At 45.0% G+C, this 20,406-nt stretch overlaps 1 protein-coding gene across 8 annotated transcripts in view; it reads right to left on the reverse strand.

The window, feature by feature from the left end:
• AP3B1 (adaptor related protein complex 3 subunit beta 1) overlaps window positions 1-20,406 on the reverse strand; it is a 269,538-nt gene that overhangs the window by 58,607 nt on the left and 190,525 nt on the right. The gene's annotated exons all lie outside the window — the stretch shown is intronic.

Consider the following 20,406-nt stretch of genomic DNA (forward strand, 5'->3'; position numbering starts at 1 on the left):
AGAGCGACAAAGGGAGAAGGATATATATACACACAGAGGGAGGGAGAGAGAGAGAAACCGCCTCTCCAAATGCCTGCGACAGCAGGCCAGGGCAGGGACAGGCTGGAGCCAGGAACTCCATTCTGGCCTCCGAGTGGGTGCCAGACAAGTGCTGCTGCCCCCAGGGGCATCAGCAGGAAGCTGGATGGAAAGCAGGGTGGGACTGGATCTCAGCAAGTCTGGCGTCTGATGCGGGGGTGCCAAGCTGCAGCTCAGCCCGCTTCCCCACAAACCTGTCCTGCACTCGGCATTTTGAACAGATCTTCTGAAGGCTGCTGTTTGTTCCTTTGTAGGAACACCTGTGCTTTGAGTAGAAATATAATTTCAATATTATTTTACCATTTAAAGGAGATATTCATAAATTCTATAATGCAGAACAGCTATACATTTAAAGAAAAAGACTTACTGACAGGCTTAGAAAAACTGTATGTAATGATATTCCTGAGTGACCTGATACTCTAAGTGAAGTGGCTTTTCTTTGATGGCAGGGTAATATACCACACTTACCTATTTTTATTCCATGCTCACCTGGCTCTGGTAATAAGCTAATTTTTCAGCATTATTTTGGAGTGGTCTTTAAATTCATTTAATAACACATTCCAACTTAGGTCAGGTTTCTCATGTTAAGAGATTCAATACTAGCAAAATAAAATACAAAATTCTACACTACTCCTGGATGCTTTTAAGAGGAATAATGGTAACAGAATTTGGCCAATATATAGTATTTAACGTGCTCGGTGTGTAAAAACTATATTATAAAACTAAAAAAATTCCTATCACAACTCAACAAAAGCAGCAAAATTTGACGTATAGCAGTTGATATTGACATAGAGTTGGAGGCAGAAAAATAAAGCTGCCAAAAACGATGCATCTTTTTAGAACAGATGGCAGTTGTAAAACCCTCTTATTCCTATTGTAATCTTAATTATAATAAATAAACGCTAAAAATGACAATCTTAGGAAAGCAGCGGGCCTGGGCCCAGTAAAGCGCAGCAGCTCTGCAGAGAAGGAGCCCTGGTGAGACAAGGGGCCGGCATCTCTGAACCATCACCTCTTTAACCCTTCAATTTCTTGTAGATTTGTAAACTGCTTCCTTTCTTTTTGGTGGGTGACCTGGGCTTTATCCCATAAATAATTAGTTAATTAAGTCCATTAACAACCATAATTAGCATCTGGTATGGCAGCCCTCTGGCTGTGGGGAATGCCCCTTGACACCGACAAGGCAACAGGGAATGACCTGAGCTTTTCTCAGTCTCTAAGTGGTGTATATCTGCTCAAGCCAATTAAAAAAACACTTTGTAATAATAAAAAAAAAAACCCCTACAACTAAAACCTGGTAACACGCTGCTTTTCTAAAGTAGCTCTTTTTAATAATCCAGGGAAGGAAGAGGGGAGAATACTCTGCTATAACTATGAGGCCTCCGAGGCAGTGCAGAGATAAAAAGATCAAGTAGCAAGGTAACATGCCTTAAAGTCTAATTTAAAAACTGAAGTTAACTCATACCCAGAAGAGAACAGGATAAAAAGTAAGAAGGGACGTGGCTAGGCAACGGGAACACCAAATACTGTCAGATTCTAATTAAAAAATGTTTTTAATTTAAGTAGACCCAGGCCAGTGATTTTTCATTATTTTTATCACAGTTCCATGACTACTGACATTTTCATCAGAAAAACTAAAAGATTTTCCCCAAATTTAAAATGACAAAATTATATTTAATTTTGACTTATAATTTCTTCTGTCTTTAAATACAAAAGAATTTCATCTTAGCTAGGCTTGTGTCTTGGCCTGGGCTTGAATATACCTTTTTAATATGAAGTGTAAAAAAAAAATATATATATATATTTAAAAAATTTTTTATTTGGGAGAGACAGAGAGAGAGACAGACAGAGAAAGAGAGAGACAGAGAGAGATCTTCCATCCACTGGGTAACTCCCCAAATGGCCACAATGGCTATGGTTGGGCCAGGCCAAAGCCAGAAGCCAGGAACCTCTTCCAGGTGGGTGCAGGGGCCCAGGCTCCTAGGCCATCTTCTGCGGCTTTCCCAGGCACAAGTGGATCAGAAGTGGAACAGCTGGGACTTGAACTGGTGCCCATATGGGATGCCGGTGCTGCAGGCCACGGCTTTAAGCCTGCTGCGCCACAGCACAGGCCCCCAAAATATTTTTTCAAAGATTCTTTCACCACATCAGGAGAACACTATTTACTCCAGACATATTTCTCACTCCTGTGAATGAGATCATATAGTCACAGACGTCTGGCATGACTCTGAATGCTTGTACTCAACAAAGACATTCCTCAAAGCGTGTCTAGAGAACTTGGGCAACTGGCACTGTGGCCCTGTAAGCCAAGCAACCAGTGTGACGTCTGGGGGCGAGGGAGGGGACAGAGACAAGATGAGTACTCTACATGAAAGTTCACTCCAGGGAAACTGAAAACCTAGATAAAAAGCAACTTCAATACCAACAGTCATCATTATAATGCACAATCATCCCAATAATTCCAGAACAGAGTGAATCAAATGCTGCTTCTTGAATTAGTTTTTTTTCCTTAGGAGAATCAATCATGGTCTCCACACCATCTGGTAGGGGCTCCTCTGCTTTCTAACTGAGTCCTGTAACCCAGTCAGCGCCTCATCCTAACCACGGACTGCAGTCATGTCGTTAGTGCCTACTTCTGGCAGGAGTAGAAAAAGCAGAAAACGTGCGTCCCAGTTTTCCATATTTGAGGTAAGGATCTAATGACACAGAATGAACCCAGAAGCTGTACAAGTGCCTTTTCCTGGCCTCGTTTTGCCTGTCCAAATTCAACTGCATGACCTATGGTTTCCTACTGCTGATCCTGCAGCCTGGACATCCCTGAGGAGGCGGGCGTGGCGGGTGAAGGGGTGTCAAAAGTAGCGTCAGCTTTTTGCGGCTTTCACAGGAAATCCGCACTGGGTGCTGCCAACAACACGCACGGATTTTGTTTAGACTCTGCTGTTGCCCTGCCCTCCCACAAGCAACCTGAGAGGCTTCACTGGTCACGTGGGAAGGCCAAGGTCGACCTCGCCCACTCAAGAAGAGCAGAAGCTGGGAGGCACAGGCAGCGCACTTCCTCCCACTCCTGGTCACACAGGAAAAGCAGTCCAGGTCTCCAATGTTAAATGTGTGCTAACTGCTGGGAGTAGCTCTTGTCAGGTTTAAGTTGTAACGGTACAGAGGGAAATCTGCAGATGTGGACTGAATGGAGTTTAGAGAACCTGACAGTGTTTATGTGCATCACCAGAGATAGAAGACAAACAATGACAGTGTGTATCTACAGAAATTTCCATTGGGCAAAACCATGGGACAAGCACGGTGGCACTCAGCGAACCGTGATGATGAGTCTTGGAAGCACTCCTTCCTTTCCCCACACGGCCGCAGGTGCCCTCCAGGCAGCAGCTCTGTGCGTATTGTTCACGACTGTATCTGGCCTCTGACTTGCCTCAATAAACGCTGGAATGAATAAAACACTTAACTAGTGCAAGAGCAGTAAGAAATCTGGTCTCACCGAAGAAAAGAATGGGACCTTGCCCAGCCCTTGAGAGCCGGCCACCTCGAAGCCCTGGGCATTACCCCAGTGGCAGAAGTGTCGTCATTCATGCCGGAATGGTGGGTGCCTTGGGAGCACCTGACAAATGATACCACTGGGGTGATGCAGACTGAGCCTCCAGCCAGCTAAAGCTACGGAGATGACTCAGGATGGAGTCTGGGCAGCCAGAAAGACCAACCCTGTGACCAGAGGCCATTTACTATCAGCCTCACCTCTAGGGACAGGGAGGGGTGCAAGCAAGAGCTCCACCATGTGCATCAGTAACGAAGCCTCCACAGGACCTCCTAAATCACTTCCTTGCTGGCACACTCTGCACACTGCCGCATTTCAACACCAGGAGGGTAACCCAAAGTATTCAGAATTCTCCAGAATCTGCCCCACCTGTCTCTTCCTTTGGATGGTTCTAACTTACATTCTTCAGCTATATTAAAGCTATATTCTTAATCACAGCACGTTCTTAAGTTCTAGGAGTTATTCTGCCAAATTATGAAAGCCGAGGATGCTTTTTGGAAAGCCCCAAGTTCGCAGTTGGTGTCAAAAGTCCTGTGTTGGGGCTGGTGCTGTGGGGTAAGCCACCATCTGTAGATACAGCATCCCACATGGGTGCCGGTTCAAGTCCAGGTTGGTCCACTTTTGACCCAGCTCCCTGCTGAAGCGCCTGAGAAAGCAGCAGACGGCCCAAGTGCTTGCGCCCCTGCAGCCATGTGGGAGACCTGGACAGAGCTCCTGGCTCCTGGTTCCTGGCTTCGGCCTAGTCCAGCCCTGGTCACTGTGGCTATTTGGGGAGTGAACCAGTGGATAGAAGATTTCTGTCTTCTCTCTTTGTAACTCTTTCAAAAAAATAAATTAATTAAAAAAAAAAAAAGAAGAAGAAGTAGTTCGGTGCCAACTTAGTTGAGAAGGACTAGTGGAGTTCGGATAACTCCACAGGCCAACTATAATCAGCGTGGTCCCTTTTTGCAGCTTTCTTTCCTCTATCACCAACTGTTCTTGGAATCACCTGTCATTATTCCATTCACTGTGTCTGTCTTCTGTAGTGATCTTTTCTTAATGAATCGTCCTGCACCCTCCAGAATGAATTTCCGCTTAGAGAATATGATCCATGTAAATCAAACCTATTATTTCTGCTAGCTAAGTCGGGGTCTCCCCCCTCCTGTTAGTGCCACAAATGGGTTAGAGGGGTGCTGTGACATTGTGTCCCATGACCATCCCTAGGGTCGGCTGGAGCCTGTCATAGCTGGGGCTTCTGGACCAGGCAACCTCCAAGCTCCTCAGCCTTCCGTGTTTCCCACAGAGTGTACCACAAATACAGCCACTCTCCTACGGGGACTAGCAGACAAAAACACTGGAGTGGGAGAAGTGAGATAATCACTATTACAACTGTCCATGACTGCGTATCAGCAACATACTTCATACTTCTGGGCACCAGACCATGTTATTCTGATCTTCAGGCAATGCCTTAGCCACAGTGAAATACTGTTTCTGCAGCACTCCAAGTTTCCACACTCCAAGCCTCCACATGTACTATTTAATACGCCACAAATGTCATGGCCCTTCTACTCCAGCCACCTAGACGAAACTCTTACAAACTCTCGCATACCTTCCTGAGAGCCCTTGTCACCTGTGGGCGCTCAGCAGGATGTGCCTCTATTACCGCACTCACAACACTAAGGATTTGTGTCTCCCTCAGTGGACTGCAAGTTTGCCAACGTCCTGCTTTAAGACTGACCCCATCGGCCGGTGCAGTGGTGCAGTGGGCTAAGCCTCTGCCTGTGACACCAGCATCCCATATGGGTGCCGGTTCTAATAACAGCAGTTCCTCTTCTGATCCAGCTCTCTGCTATGTCCTGGAAAAGTAGTATAAGATGGCCCAGTGCTTGTGCCCCTGTACCCACCTGGGAGACCCAGAAGAAGCCCTTGGACTGTGGCTTCGGATGGGCCCAGCTCCAGCTGTTGCGGCCATTTAAGAGTGAAGAAGAGGATGGAAGACCTTTCTCTCTGTACTCTCTTAAATAAATAAATAAAACCTTAAAGAAAATCCACCCTACCACTGCTTTCACTTGGCCTTGCCCTTGGCTGTCTCCTACAGGATGGTGTTCCCTACAAGTCTATCTTCATTTTCTCTTCTAACCCCAAAGGTTGTCCTGAGCAGGCTCTCTCATTCCCCCAGTGTAAACCTCCTCCTGTTTCAGGTGTGTGTGTTTATATAGGTGGCCCTGATTTTACTCTGAAATCGAAGGAGGATTTTTGCCTTCTTGGGCTGAATCTTCTACCTGACATTCCACAAAAATGATCACTATGAGCTTCTTTTACTCTCTTCATTTCTGCTTAATGTTTCACACAATTTAGTAAAACAAAGACCAGATCACTGGCAACCACCTGCTTTAAAAATCTGCACAATTCCTTTCAAAGTCTTTCATAATATGGCTCCTACCATTTAAAACATCAGCTTCCTTTACCGTCACTTCTTTTATACCCTAGCTACACAATTTCTCAAAATACAGCACACATTGTATCCTTTATCTTTACTTGACCATGCCCTGGCTCGGAAACACTCTTCTCCTCTTGTTGTTGGTTAACATAGCTCTTCTTCAAAGAGATCTGACACAAATACCACTATCCATGTCTCTATCAAGTTTCTCTGCCTGAATTACTGGCTCCCTTCTCTGTGCTCCTGTAACATGTAATTACAGTTTTCTGGCCTGTTTAATTCACAAAATTGTGGGAGTCTTTAGGAAGGGACTGGAATGTTATCTGTAATCCTAGCATAGAGATTCTGTCACATTCTGTTCAGTAACGTACATTATCAGTATCTTGAAAGACTGCTGGGATGCAGATATCTAGGAATCGACAGATGCTTAGGCACAACGTATTTCAAGGAAATGCGTCATTACCTGTCTTACCAGTTACAGATATGAAAGTTCTTAAACACTGAAAACTTTTATTGGTTAGCTACCCTGATTATGACACTGCAAATCGGCATGAGCTACACAACACAGCCAGGAACCCAAAACCTACCAGTCACATCACCTGGGCTTGGGTGGCCAAAGCAAAGGCAAATATTGCTTTAAACTGATTTCAGAATATCGCCAATATTCTTCACTTCTTTAAAGAAAAATGTCATCATGTACAATCAACTACATGGCAAGTTTAAGAAAAAATTTTTTTCTTGGAATCAAATTTAATTTAAAGGACTGTTTTTATTGCATTACAATTTTCCTATATAATTCTTTGAAACAGGAGTCAGAGAAATTTCCTTATTTCACTTCATTTTCTTTTACTGAAATGGAATTCTTACCTCTCACTGAATTACACTTTTGAATTCAGAATTTATGAAATACTAAGCATGGAAGGAAGTACAGCCTAAATCTGCATAATTTATGATACATAAATAAAATCTTTTTTTAATTTGAAAGTCAGTGTTACACAGAGAGAAGAGAAGCAGAGAGAGAGAGACAGAGACAGAGACAGAGAGAGATCTTCTATCCAATGCTTCACTCCCCAGATGGCCGCAACGGCCGAAGCTGTGCCGATCCGAAGCCAGGAGCCAGGAGCTTCTTCCCGGTCTCCCACTTGGGTGCAGGGCCATCTTCTACTGCTTTCCCGGGCCACAGCAGAGAGCTGTACAGGAAGTGGAGCAGCCAGGTCTCAAACCGGCACCCATATGGGATGTTGACACTTCAGGCCAGGGCATTAACCCACTGGGCCTAGCACCGGCCCCAATAAATAAAATCTTTTAAAAAATTATATTGCAGCCAGTGTTGTGTTGCAGTGGGTTAAGGCACTGCCTGTGACTCTGGCATCCTACAAGGTGCTGGTTCAAGACCCAGCTGCTCCAACTCCAGTCTGGTGTGTCTGGGAAAGCAGTGGAAAATGGCCCAACTGCCTGGGCCTCTGGGGCATGTGGGAGACCCTGGAGTCTCAGGCTCAGGCTTTGGTCTGGCCCAATCCTGGCCTTTGTGGCCATTTGGGAAGTGAACCAGCAGAGACCTTTCTCTCTCTCTCTCCATCTTCCTTTCTCTCTGTAACTCTGCATTCCAAATAAATCAATCACCACCACCACCACCATCCCCTTTTTAAAAATTTAATTGAAAGGCAGAGTCACGGAGAGAGGAAGAGAGACAGAGGTAGAGATCTTCCATCCACTGGTTCACTCCCTAAATGGTTGCAATGGCTGGGGTTGGGCCAGGCTGAAGCCAGGAGCTGGGGGCTGCTTCTGGGTCACCCACGTGGGTGCAGGGTCCCAACAACTGGAGCCATCTTCTGCTGCTTTTCCAGGTGCATTAGCAGGGAGCTGGATTGGAAGTAGAGCAGTCGGGACTCAAACCAGTGCCCAGATAGGATGCCGGTGCTGCAGGCCATGCTTTAACCCACTGCACCGCAGTGCTAGCCCCTATTCCTTTTTTTTTTTTTTTTTTAAGATTTATTTATTTAGAGGTTGGCAGGTGCTGCAAGTGGTGGCTTAACCTGTTATGCCGTAACACCAGCCCCTAGTTCACTCATTTTAACAGCTGGCATAGTACATATATATTTATAGCACCCACATATATGTATATCTATCCTAATGACAGACACGGGTCAGTTTTGAACATTTTGCTCTTACAATGTGCCGGCGAGTATTCTTGGGTGTTGTCACAGGGAGTCACACGGACTGAGCAGTCACAGCAGCATACATAGTCAGCCTGACTGGACACTGGCAGGTCTCTCTCCAAAGTGTGGCTTTACCAGTATTCATTCCCTATGCATTCCCATCAGCCAGCTGTACTTTTATTCTTTTTTGGCCAAGACGTACTTTATTAGGACTTCTTAATTATTTTATGATTTATTTATTTATGTGAAAGTCAGACTTATACAGAGAAAGGAGAAGAGGGGAGGGGAGGGGAGGGGAGGGGAGGGGAGGGGAGGGGAGGAGAGGAGAGGAGAGGAGAGGAGAGGAGAGGAGAGGAGAGGAGAGGAGAGGAGAGGAGAGGAGAGGAGAGGAGAGGAGAGGAGAGGAGAGGGGAAAAAAAGAAAGGTCTTCCATCCACTGTAAGTGGCCGCAATGGCCAGAGCTGTGCCGATCTAAAGCTGGGAGCCAGGAGCGTCTTCCAGGTCTCCCACAGGAGCCCAAGGATGTGGGCCATCTTCTATCGCTTTCCCAGGCCACAGCAGAGAGCTGGAGTGGAAGTGGAGAAGCTGGGACTCAAACTGGTAGTCACACAGGATGCTGGTATGGCAGGTGGTGGCTTTACCCACTATGTCACAGTGCGAGCCCCAGGACTTCTTAAATTTTATAAAAGCTTACTTTACAACCTTTAGAAATTTTAAAAAGTAAGCCCCTCTATTCATGAGTTTGTCTTTTCAAGTACTCAGGGAGTTGGCACTTAGCCGAGCAGTTAGGAGCTCCGGTCCCCAAACCCCTGGGTTTGACGGCGATGGCTCAAGTAATTTGGTTTTTGCCATCCACACACGAGACCTGAACTAGGCTCCCAGCTCCAGGCTTCAGTCCCAGCCCAGACCCAGGCATTAAGGACATTTGGGGACTGACAGTGAAGGGGAGCTCTGTGTCTCCTTCTTTGTCAAATAAACAAAAACAACCGTCATTATACAACCATTAAATAATTATAATGTGTATATTACAGATGTGATTTAAGCTAGGTTAGTTTAATCCATAATATTAAGAAAATGTGATGGGTGAAAACCTTTAGATGTCTGGACTGGTAATCAGATGGACTGAAGGACTCTGGGTCTAAACCAACCAAGCAATGACTTCAGTAACACACTACGTCTCTCTGAAGCACTTGCGAGCAGATCTAGTGAAATGTCAGGGTCTAGGTTTCCAGCTGGAGTTACAAGCACAGCGTGTTGATTCCAGGATACAACTGGACTGCTGTCATGGGGGGCTTAGGGATAAGCTCCGGAGACGACTAGCCTCGCACCCCCTTGACTCGGGACTGTTACTCAGCAAGCAATTCCCCTGAGTTTTAGGAAAAAACAAGGACAACGTGAGACGGTCAGCCTGCTGCCATCTCTAGAGGAACAGATGTCCCCCTCGGCACGGCTGGGATGCAGGCCCGACACACGCCGGCTGGGCCTGCTCTCCACAGCACCGTGCATGATGGGTGGGAGTATCAGATTTCTCCAACACCAGCCCTGCTTGTGGTGAAGCAGTACCCAAGAAACAAGTAACAAGGTAGGAGGGCATTTTAAAAAGTTCAAGAAAAGTCGATAAAGTTTATTTTGATTTTACATGGATTTCAAATTTTTTTTTGCAACAAAATAAACTTATCTTTTTTCTAGTTTATTTTTATTCATTCAAAACCGAGTGACAGAGAACAAAAGTGATCTTCCTTCTGTTGGTTCATTCCCCAAATGCGTGCAGCAGTCTAGGCTGGGCCAGGCTGAGGCCAGGCACCAGAAGCTCCACGGGGTGTCCCGTGTGGGCGGCAGGGACAGAAGCACTGTATTCATCATGTTTCCTCCCGGGTGCACATGACGACACTAGACTGGAAGCAGAGATGGGACTGGAGTTCAGCCACTCCAGTATGGGGTGTGAGTGTCCCAGGAGGTAGCTCAGTCCGCTGCACCTCCACACCCCTCTCCGAAACAAGCTTACATTTAATTCCACTGTCCCATGAACTCTCTGGCACCCTCGTAAGTTAGGAAGGAATGTGCCCCTTATTGCTCCTTTTATGCTATTTTAGGAAAATAACTGTTTGCAAACTTTTTTTTTAGGAAGAGGCTGAATGTGATTAACAAATCTCATTTTTTTCTTTCAAATTCTGAGGAAGAGAAAAATCTGGAAACAATCCAAAACATTAAAACGAACTGGTGTTTATTTTTAGTTTGAATTTTCTGAGTTGGAAAACCAGTCATAACCTATGACAAATGTCCAGGATGGCAAAGCAACACAGGCCTCAGCTAGAGACAAGCCACTGTCAGGACAGCCAACTGTGCTGGGCAGGCTCAGCAGAGGCAGGGCTATGTACATAGGTTTTTACTGAACAGAGGGGCTTGGAGCTTCTACACCCTGTTAAAGCCCACGTTGACGGAGTCCTTCCTCTGTCCTACATCTTGCCCATGATCCTCAAATGTGAATCTACCAGCTAGCCCTAATCACGAGGATACTGCCCTCCTGTTCCAGGGCCATAAAACTAAATTACAGTCAGAAAACAGAATTCCAACATTTTGGGGTTCATTATTTCATCTGATTTTCATAGAAATACACTTAGGCATTTAGGAAAGTATCTCCGCTTTATAAGTTAAAGAATGGAAGCTTATTCAAGTAAAAGAATTACCCAAAGTCATGATGATAATAAGTAGCTCAGTCAAGGGTGGAAACTAGGTTTTTGGCTCTAAATTTAATGCATTTCCCAAATGTCACCCTACCTCATTAAGTGAGATCTTGGCATTTTAAGTGAGATTTCTAAAAGTACACTTGCCACGCAAACTTCTGACTTGTGGGTAGGTGTCAAGGAACTACCGGCACTATGTTCCCATCATGGGCATTACAGCATGCGGGGAACTGCCTTGAGAATCCCAAACCTGTTAAAGTTAGACGCAGATCTTTCCATAAAAATATCATCGTAAGTATTAAGTGAACAAATGAAGAAAATTGGTTTGAAAAGAAACACACAAAAAAATTCCAAGCAATGAGCATGCAAATGTTTCACCTTAGAGTTCATCAAAGCACTCTAGAACAGTCTATAAAGGTAACTTGTACTGACTTTAATAATTTCTGACACAAATACATAGCCACCTAAAACACAGGGAACTGGCATTCACATCAATATTTTTAACACTAGACACGAACAATTCCTTCTTATTTCACATTTACTCTTATTTATTTTTATTTGAGAGGCAGAGAGAGAGAGAGAGAGAGAGAGAGAGAGAGAGAGAGAGAAAGAGAGAACACTTGCATCCACCGGCTGACTACCTAACCACCTGCAAGAGCCGGGAGTAGGCCAGGCCAGAGCTAGGAGCCAGGGTCTCCCATGTGGGTGGCAGGGACTCAAATACTTGAGCCAGCACTTGCTGCCTTCCAGGGTATATATTACTAGCAGTAAGCCAGAGTCAGGAGCCAGGACTTGAACCCATCCACTCTGACGTGGAACACGGGCATCTTGACTGCTAGGCCAAGTGCCTGCCCATCATATTGTTTGTTTTTATTATTATTTCTTATCAGAAACCTTTTATTTAAGGTATACAAACTTCACCCATTTCATAAATACAAGTTTAGTAACATAGTGATTCTTCCCACCATACCTATTTTCCCACCCTCACTCCTACCCTTCTTCCTCCTCCCTCTCCTATTCCCATTCTTATTTTTTACTAAGATCTATTTTCAATTAACTTTATATACAGAAGATTAACTTTGTACTAAGTAAAGAGTTTATCAAGTAGTATGAAAAAAAAACCTGTTCCTCAACAGTTGTTTTTTTTTTTTTGATTTCTCTTTTGCTGTCTTGTATGACCCACTGTTCGTTCAGGAGCATGTTTTTCAGTCTCCATGTATTTACGTATGTTCCAGAGATTCTTGAGTTGCTGATTTCCAGCTTCGTTTCATTGCGGTCAGAAGAGATGCTTGGTATGATTTCGAGTTTTTTGAGTTTGTTGAGACCTGTTTTATGGCCTAGCATGTGGTCAATCCCAGAGAAAGTTCCACGCACTGCTGAGAAGAGTGTGTTCTGCAAGTGTAGGATGAAAAGTCGTGTAGATATCTGTTAGGTCCATTTGGTCTATATGTCGATTAACTGCTGTTTCCTTACTGATTTTCTGTCTGGTTGATCTGTCCACTGATGGAAGTGGGGTACTGAAGTCTCCCACTACTATTACATGGAGCCTATGTCTCCCTTTAGATCCATTAACATTTCTTTCAAATAGCCAGGTGCCCTGTAATACGTTGTGTATACCTTTATTATAGTCGCATCTTTCTGTTGAATTGATCCCTTAATCATTGCATAGTGCCATCTTTTGTCTCTTAAAGTCTACTTTGTCTGATATTAGGATGACTACACCAGCTCTTTTTTGGTTTCTGTTAGCATAGAATATCTTTATCCATCCTTTCACTTTCATTTTGGGTGTATTTTTGTTGGCAAGATGTGTTTCTTGTATTTGGCAAAAAGATTTTTTCCCCCATTCAACCAGTCTCTATCTTTTAACTGGAGAGTTGAGGTCATTTACATTCAAGGTGACTATCATAAGTAATGATTTGGCTCTGCCAGTTTTCCATAAATATTCTTATTGTTTACTCTGGATTTTTACTGAGAGATTTTCCTTTTTTTTTTTTTTTGACAGGCAGAGTACAGTGAGAGAGAGAGAGAGAGACAGAGAGAGAGAGAGACAGAGACAGAGAGAAAGGTCTTCCTTTTCCGTTGGTTCATCCCGCAATGGCTGCTGCGGCTGGCATGCTGCAGAGAGCTGGACTGGAAGAGGAGCAACCGGGACAGAATCCGGTGCCCCAATTGGGACTAGAACCTGGTGTGCCAGTGCCGCAGGCAGAGGATTAGCCTGTTGAGCCACGGCGCCAGCCAGAGATTTTCTTTCTTCATCTTCTTTCATAGTGATGACCATGTTTCTGTCTTTCTCTGTGTAGCACATCCTTAAGCATCTTTTGTTAGGCTGGATGAGTGGTGACAAGGTTATTCAATTTCTGTTTGTTATGGAAGGTCTTTATTTCACCTTCCTTCACAAACGGGAGCTTTGCAAGGTACAGTATTCTGAGTTGACAGTTTTCTTCTCTCTTTTTTTTTAAAGATTTATTTTATTTATTTGAAAGACAGAATTACAGAGAGACAGAGAGAGGTCTTCCATCTGATGGTTCACTCTCACCAGATGGCTGCAATGGCCAGAGCTGCACCAATCTGGAGCCAGGAGCCAGGAGCTTCTTCCAGGTCTCCCACACGGGTGCAGGGGCCCAAGGACTTGGGCCATCTTCTACTGCGTTCCCAGGCCATAGCAGAGAGCTGGATCAGAAGAGGAGCAGCCGGGACTAGAACTGGTGCCCATGTGGGATGCCGGCACTTCAGGCCAGGGCTTTAACCCGCTGCAACAGCGTTGGCCCCAGTTTTCTTAAGACTTGGAATGCACCTCGCCATTCACTCCTAGCCTGTAGGGTTCTGATGAGACTCAGCTATGAGTCTAATTGGAGATCCTCTGAAAGTAATCTGGCGTTTCTCTTGTGCTCATTTTAGAATCTTTTCTTTATGTTTTACTGTGGAGTCTGTCCACAATCTTTCACGGTGAAGATCTTTTCTGTCATGTCTATTACGAGGTTTCATGTGCTTTCTGTACTTGGACATCCCTTTTTTTCTCTAAATCAGAGAAGTTTTCTGAAATTACTTCAATAAGAAGGACTTCTAATCCATTCTCTCTTTTCATGCCCTCAGAAACTCGTAACCCATATGTTGGGGTAATTTGGTAGTATCCCATATATCTCCAACACTGTGGTTTTTTTTTTTTTTTTAAGATTTTATTTATTTATTTGAGAGGTAGAGTTATACAGAGAGAGAGGGAGAGATAGAGAGAAAGGTCTTCCATCCTCTAGTTCATTTCCCAAATGGTCACAACAACTGGAGCTGAGCTGATAAGAAGCCAGGATCCTCTTTCGGGTCTCCCATGTGAGTGCAGGGGCCCAAGCACTTGGGTCATCCTCTACTACTTTGCCAGGCCATAGCAGAGAGCTAGATCAGAAGAGGAGCAGCCGGGAATAGAACTGGTGTCTATATGGGATGCTGGTGCTGCAGGTGAAGGCTTAGTCCACTACCCCACAGCACTGGCTTCAAACACTGTTTTTCAGTTTTCTAATTTCTATTTCTTTTTCGGTCTAAAATTTCCAGAGATTTGTCTTCTAACTCGAATATTCTTTATTCTGTCTCAGCAGTTTTGTTGTTAAGGCCTCCCATAACATTTTTCATTTATTCTATTCAATTCTTCATTTCCAGTATTTCGCTTTCTCTTTAAAATCTCAATTTCATGAGAAAAATTTTCTTTCATTCATGTACAGATTTCTTTAGTTCATGAATTTGCTTCTGACTACTTTGAAGTAATCCTATAATCAAGTTTCTGAATTTGTTAATGGCACTTCCTCAGTCTCTTCCCTTCCCATTCTAGTACTGAAGTATTGTTGTGTTCCTTTCGGGGCATCACGCTGTCTCCCTCATCCTTGTTTCTTGAAGATGTGCGTTTAATTTTAGGCATTTGTAGAGCTACTGGTTGGTTTACTTAGTTATTTTTTCCCCTGTGTTGGCTTTTATCGTTGGCCTATGCCTCTGTGCATTAGTAGTGTCTGTTCTTCCAGTGAGTACCAGGAAGCGTGTGCAAGGTGTGGCCAGCAAGCTCTGTCCAGTGCTCCAGGGTGAGGGGAGTACCCAACATAACTCCAACATTGGGCATGGTAACTACCTTAAAAAAAAAAAAAAAAAAAAAAAAAAAAACCAGAAGGGACGTTTGCTGAGCTCTTGTGCTCACCTCCTCTCCTCCAAGGAGGCCAATGCCTGGTTGCTAGCCACACTGGGTACAATATTCACCCATGCTGCCAAGAACCACACAAAGGATCCGTATAGTCTTCGGTGTGAACACGGATCCTGCAGCAATGACACTCACCAGGGAATCAGGGAGCCTGAGTGTGTGGAACCACCACTCACAGTGACTGCCCAAAGACCCAGCCACATCCTGTGCCCTCCTACACAGCCACAGTGTTTTCACAGTCCCAGCACAGAAGGGTCCTAGAGTCACGAGCACTCAGCCCCACGTCAACTCTCCCACCAGACTCGGCCGTCTCTTCTCAGCTGGCTGGTGGGTGTGCAGACATGAGCTGGCACAGCTGTTACGTACGTCCCAAATGGCACCCTCTGCTCTCCAGCAGTTACAGGACACGTGTCAGGTGTCAGGAACGAGAAATGTGCCCCCCTTTTTTCCTCTAGGTTGGCAGGCACATTGTCTCCCACAAGGTTCCAAGCCAGACTCATATCAGGATCTTCCCACAATGGCTTGGGCTGCTGCAGTCTGGTCTTACGTCACCCTCCAAAGCTGGTGATGAGGCTCTCGGCTGCTGGCGTCCTGAGCTGCGTGCATCCACAGACTCCACACAGGTCTATACTGTCCCCTAATTTGTGCGGCGTTTCCTCCTACCTCTCCTCTGAGACTGCACTCTCTCCATGTTTTTAAGTGTCTTCCTCTAGCTACCTCCCTATTCCTCCATCTTAGTGCCTCCTCCTCACATTTATTCTTATATACAAAAATATCTGGCTTTCCCTCTCATTCTTTTCTCATTCCTACATCAAGCCTAAAGGTTTGAAGACTGCAACTTCTAGGTTCCTAGGGCTTGAATTAAACTAACTGCCTAAAGGGGTTGGCACTGGGGCATAGTGGGTAAAACCACTGCCTGCAGTACCAGCAGCCCACATGTGCACCAGTTTAAGACTGCTCCACTTCAGATTTGCTGCTCCAGATTTAGCTCTCTGCTGTGGCCTGGAAAAGCAGCAGAATATGGCCGAAGTGCTTGGACCTCTGCACCCAAGTAGGAGACCCAGAAGAGGCTCCTGGCTCCTCGTTTCAGATAGGTGCAGCACCAGCTGTTGCGGCCATTTGGGGAGTGTATTAGGGGATGGAAACCCCCCCCCCCCCCGCCCCGCTCTGGCTCTGTCTCTACTTCTCTGTAACTCTTTCAAATAAATAAATAATTCTTTAAAAAAAAAAAAAAAAAACTGCTGGTGCCGCGGCTCACTAGGCTAATCCTCCGCCTTGCGGCGCTGGCACACGGGGTTCTAGTCCCGGTCAGGTGCCGGATTCTGTCCCGGTTGCCCCTCTTCCAGGCCAGCTCTCTGCTGTGGCCAGGGAGTGCAGTGGAGGATGGCCCAAGTGCTTGGGCCCTGCACCCCATGGGAGACCAGGAGAAGCACCTGTCTCCTGCCATCGGATCAGCGTGGTGCGCTGGCCGCAGCACGCGGCCATTGGAGGGTGAACCAACGGCAAAAAGGAGGACCTTTCTCTCCATCTCTCTCACTGTCCACTCTGCCTGTCAAAAAAAAAAAAAAAAAAAACACAACACCCACTAACTGCCTAATAACAATCTGGTGAAAATCATTAAGTTAACTCCAGTTTGTCACTGAACTTCTACAGCAGGAACAAAAATGCTCCCTCACTTATGGAGCTACCCTTTGGACACTGCTACTCTTCCACATGACTAAAGCATGCTATCTTTATATGTCATCGTTAGCACAAAGTTTGTAAAAATAGATTTTTTAAATCATGACAGTATTTATTAGGCATTTTTAAAACATCTCTGTGTTTTGAATACGTAATTCAGAGAGAAAATAAACAATCCACAATAAATGAAAATCATCTACAGACTAGTCATTCATTATACAAACTAAAACTTATTGCTTTTTACAAACCTATTCAACTCATCCCAGTTTAACTATTTTCCTAGCTTTGAAATTCCATGTCTGGCTCATGCACATATGTAGAATGTGAGAGTTAACAGCAAACATGGCGGTCTACCCTGTCATCGCTCTAGAGTTGAGAAAAGAAAATGATTTGCCCAGTATCACTCAATTAATTAGTAGCAGTGGCCCAGAAAGACATATGTTAGTTGTGCCAATGAAAGGGAATCATAGCCATTCAAGTAAGTGCTTCCCGTCTCTATTTAAAAAGTATTGCATTTTGGCTAACAGACCTAAGCACTCAGATCAGAAAATCCGGAAAGTGCTGTAAAAATACAGAACAAAAATACAGTATAAAGCATCTACAATCATATTATTCATTGAAGCTCTGATAACATTACGATGCATTTTCCTCTACTCTTTCTTTTTCCTTGTATTTAAACATATAGCCAAGGGCCAGTGTTAACTGCTGTTAGCAATGCAGGCATCAAATAATTCGTGTTGGTTTGACTCCTGGCTATACGTTCCTGTTCCTGGGAGGGCAGCAGACCCAGGCACTTGGGCTCCTGTGACCCAGGGGGAAACCCAGGAAGGAGTTCTAGGTTCCTGGCTTCAGTTTGGCCCAGCTCCATCCACGGCAGCCATTTCACGAATGTACCAAAAGACTTCGTTCATCTACGCCTCTATCAATCTGCCTTTCAAAAAACAAAAAAGCAGAATAAAACCCACCAGAAGCAGTACAACTGTATGATTTTATAAAATTGTGATCAAATATATAACATGTCATATCCCTGCTTTCATGTTAATGAGTACCACTGCACCATAGTTTCTCATCTCATTAAAGCATATAATACAAACCTTTTATTGACTGGACAAAATTCCTTAAATTGTTCTACTTTATGTAACCACCATTCTCCTATCATTAGATATTTAGATTTATGCATGTAACAATGCACATGAATATTTTTATCTCTAATTATTGGCAAAGAAGAAAAACCCTATACACAAGATTACTGTGTCAAAATACATATATATTTTGATGGCTCCTTCTCAGGATGGCTAAATGGTCATTCAGAATGATGACCTTTATGCTTTGATCCATGGAGCAGATGCATAGTCCGTGCCTCACTGTATCCCTCATCAATTATGGACACAGGTTATTATAATTTTTGTTAATATCCAAGCAAAACAGTTCTTTAAAATTGAATTTAGTCATTATTACTCCTGAAAACATACATGTATCTTCTATTACCAGTATTTCCTTTTCTACAAATAATGTATTATTTTTTTTTTGACGGGCAGAGTGGACAGTGAGAGAGAGAGAGAGACAGAGAGAAAGGTCTTCCTTTGCCGTTGGTTCACCCTCCAATGGCCGCCGCGGCCGGCGTGCTGTGGCCAGTGCACCACGCTGATCCGATGGCAGGAGCCAGGTGCTTCTCCTGGTCTCCCATGGGGTGCAGGGCCCAAGCACTTGGGCCATCCTCCACTGCACTCCCGGGCCACAGCAGAGAGCTGGCCTGGAAGAGGGGCAACCAGGACAGAATCCGGCGCCCCGACCGGGACTAGAACCCAGTGTGACGGCGCCCCAAGGTGGAGGATTAGCCTAGTGAGCCGCGGCGCCGGCCTAAAAATAATGTATTTGTATCATTTGTCTACTCCCAACTATGGGTCTCTGAGCAAGTCAGGAGCTGGACTCAGTCAGGGCCTCCCGCAGGGCTGGCAGGGACCCATCGACCTGACCCACCACTGCTGCCTTCCAAGCGCTGCACTAGCAGGTGCTGGCATCAGCGTCAGAGCAGGCATGAAAGCCAGGTGCTCTGATAACAGACACAGGCATCTTAGCTGCCGGACTGGGTAGCTGCTCCCCAGTTCTCCCCGGGGATCGCACATCCAGATCAAAGCAACATTAGCAGCACCCCAGGAGCTCCTGTGTGCTCTCTCAAGTGCTCACGGTAACAGCCACCACTCATCTGACTCATGATACAAGTGTTTCCTCTTTCTTTACCTTGGCCCACTTTAATTTTCAAAGTCCACTAGCATTTATTTTAAAACAGTTAAACATTACAGAAAAGTACAAAAAGGAAATCAACAATTTGTGCACAAATCATACAGCTAAAGTTGCTCAAGCAGGGAAAATATGACATTTCCGCAAGCGTGGATGGACGGAGGGACGGATACCCAGAGAAACCAACAAAGTACCCTACAAAATGGGATTACAGTTCTCCTTTAATTGAAAAAACAGAAATCAGAAAAATCCTCCAAAACTCCAGACAGAGGTGCTTTGCAGGGGCCGAATGTTGGGGGCTCACTTCACCCACCCGAACACCCTGGCACTCTGCGCTTCCTCAGTAGAACGGGGGGAATCTTCCAACCACTTTCGATCAATGACGCTCACCACAAGCTTTACTAATCTGAAGCACGTTTCTCTTACAGCTAATAAATTCTGAGAGAACACTCAAGGTTCACCTATCACCTAACATATCACTTCTGAAGATAACAGTAATTACCGAGACAACAAAGCGTCCAGCAGTCACTCCTGCAAGAGCTTTACATGTATTGCGTCATTAATCTCACAACAATCTTGAGAGGCAGGCACTAACCTTACAGGAAACTGAGGTGCAGAAATGTTACCCACCAATTTGCCCAAGGTCATGTACAGCGAGTAAGTGGCAAAGTGGGGATCTGTACCTTGGACCTGTGATATCAGGGTGTGAGCTCTTTATCCACTACCTTCCTGCCTACCACATCTGCGGGTTTTTGTTTGTTTTTAATTTATTCATTTGAAAGCTGAGTTAGAGAGAGACAAATGGGGATACAGATAGGAGAGAGAAGAAACTAAGAGAGAGCTTCCATCTACTGGTTCACTCCCCAGTGGCAGCTATGGCAAGGACTGGGCCAGGCTGAAGCCAGGAGCCCAGAACTCCATCTGGGTACTGCACGTGGGTGGCAGGGACCCAAGGATTTGGGGCCTTTTTCTGCTGGTTTCCTAGGCACTTTAGCAGGGAGCTGGATGGCAAGTGGAGCAGCTGGGTCCCCTTTTTTTAAGCTGGGTTCTCACATGGGATGTCAGTGTTGCAGGGGGTGGCTTAGCCTGTTGCACACCACCACCCTCCCACACACACATCATTCTGATTCTTCATGTTTCAGTGGCTAAGATATAATTTCTTTTTCTACTTAAAAAGAACATGCTGGCTTTACAGTTCTCACTTGAACTTTCTGAGTGAGCTGAATAAGATATAACAGAAACTGAAGTAGTGATTTTCAGTATTTCATTGCATGGCCTTGGTATCATATTTGCTCTGAAGGAGTTTTTCGGTAAAAATAAATAAGTACAAGAACTGGCCACTCTTGTTGACCATTTCTGGCAGGAGCAAGCTCCACTTCCCGGCAGCTAAGGTCACGGACTGTGTACCCCGCCAGGACTGGCAACCC

The sequence above is a fragment of the Oryctolagus cuniculus genome, chromosome 14 (genome assembly GCF_964237555.1).
Source record: "Oryctolagus cuniculus chromosome 14, mOryCun1.1, whole genome shotgun sequence".
NCBI classification, from domain to species: Eukaryota; Metazoa; Chordata; class Mammalia; order Lagomorpha; family Leporidae; genus Oryctolagus; species Oryctolagus cuniculus.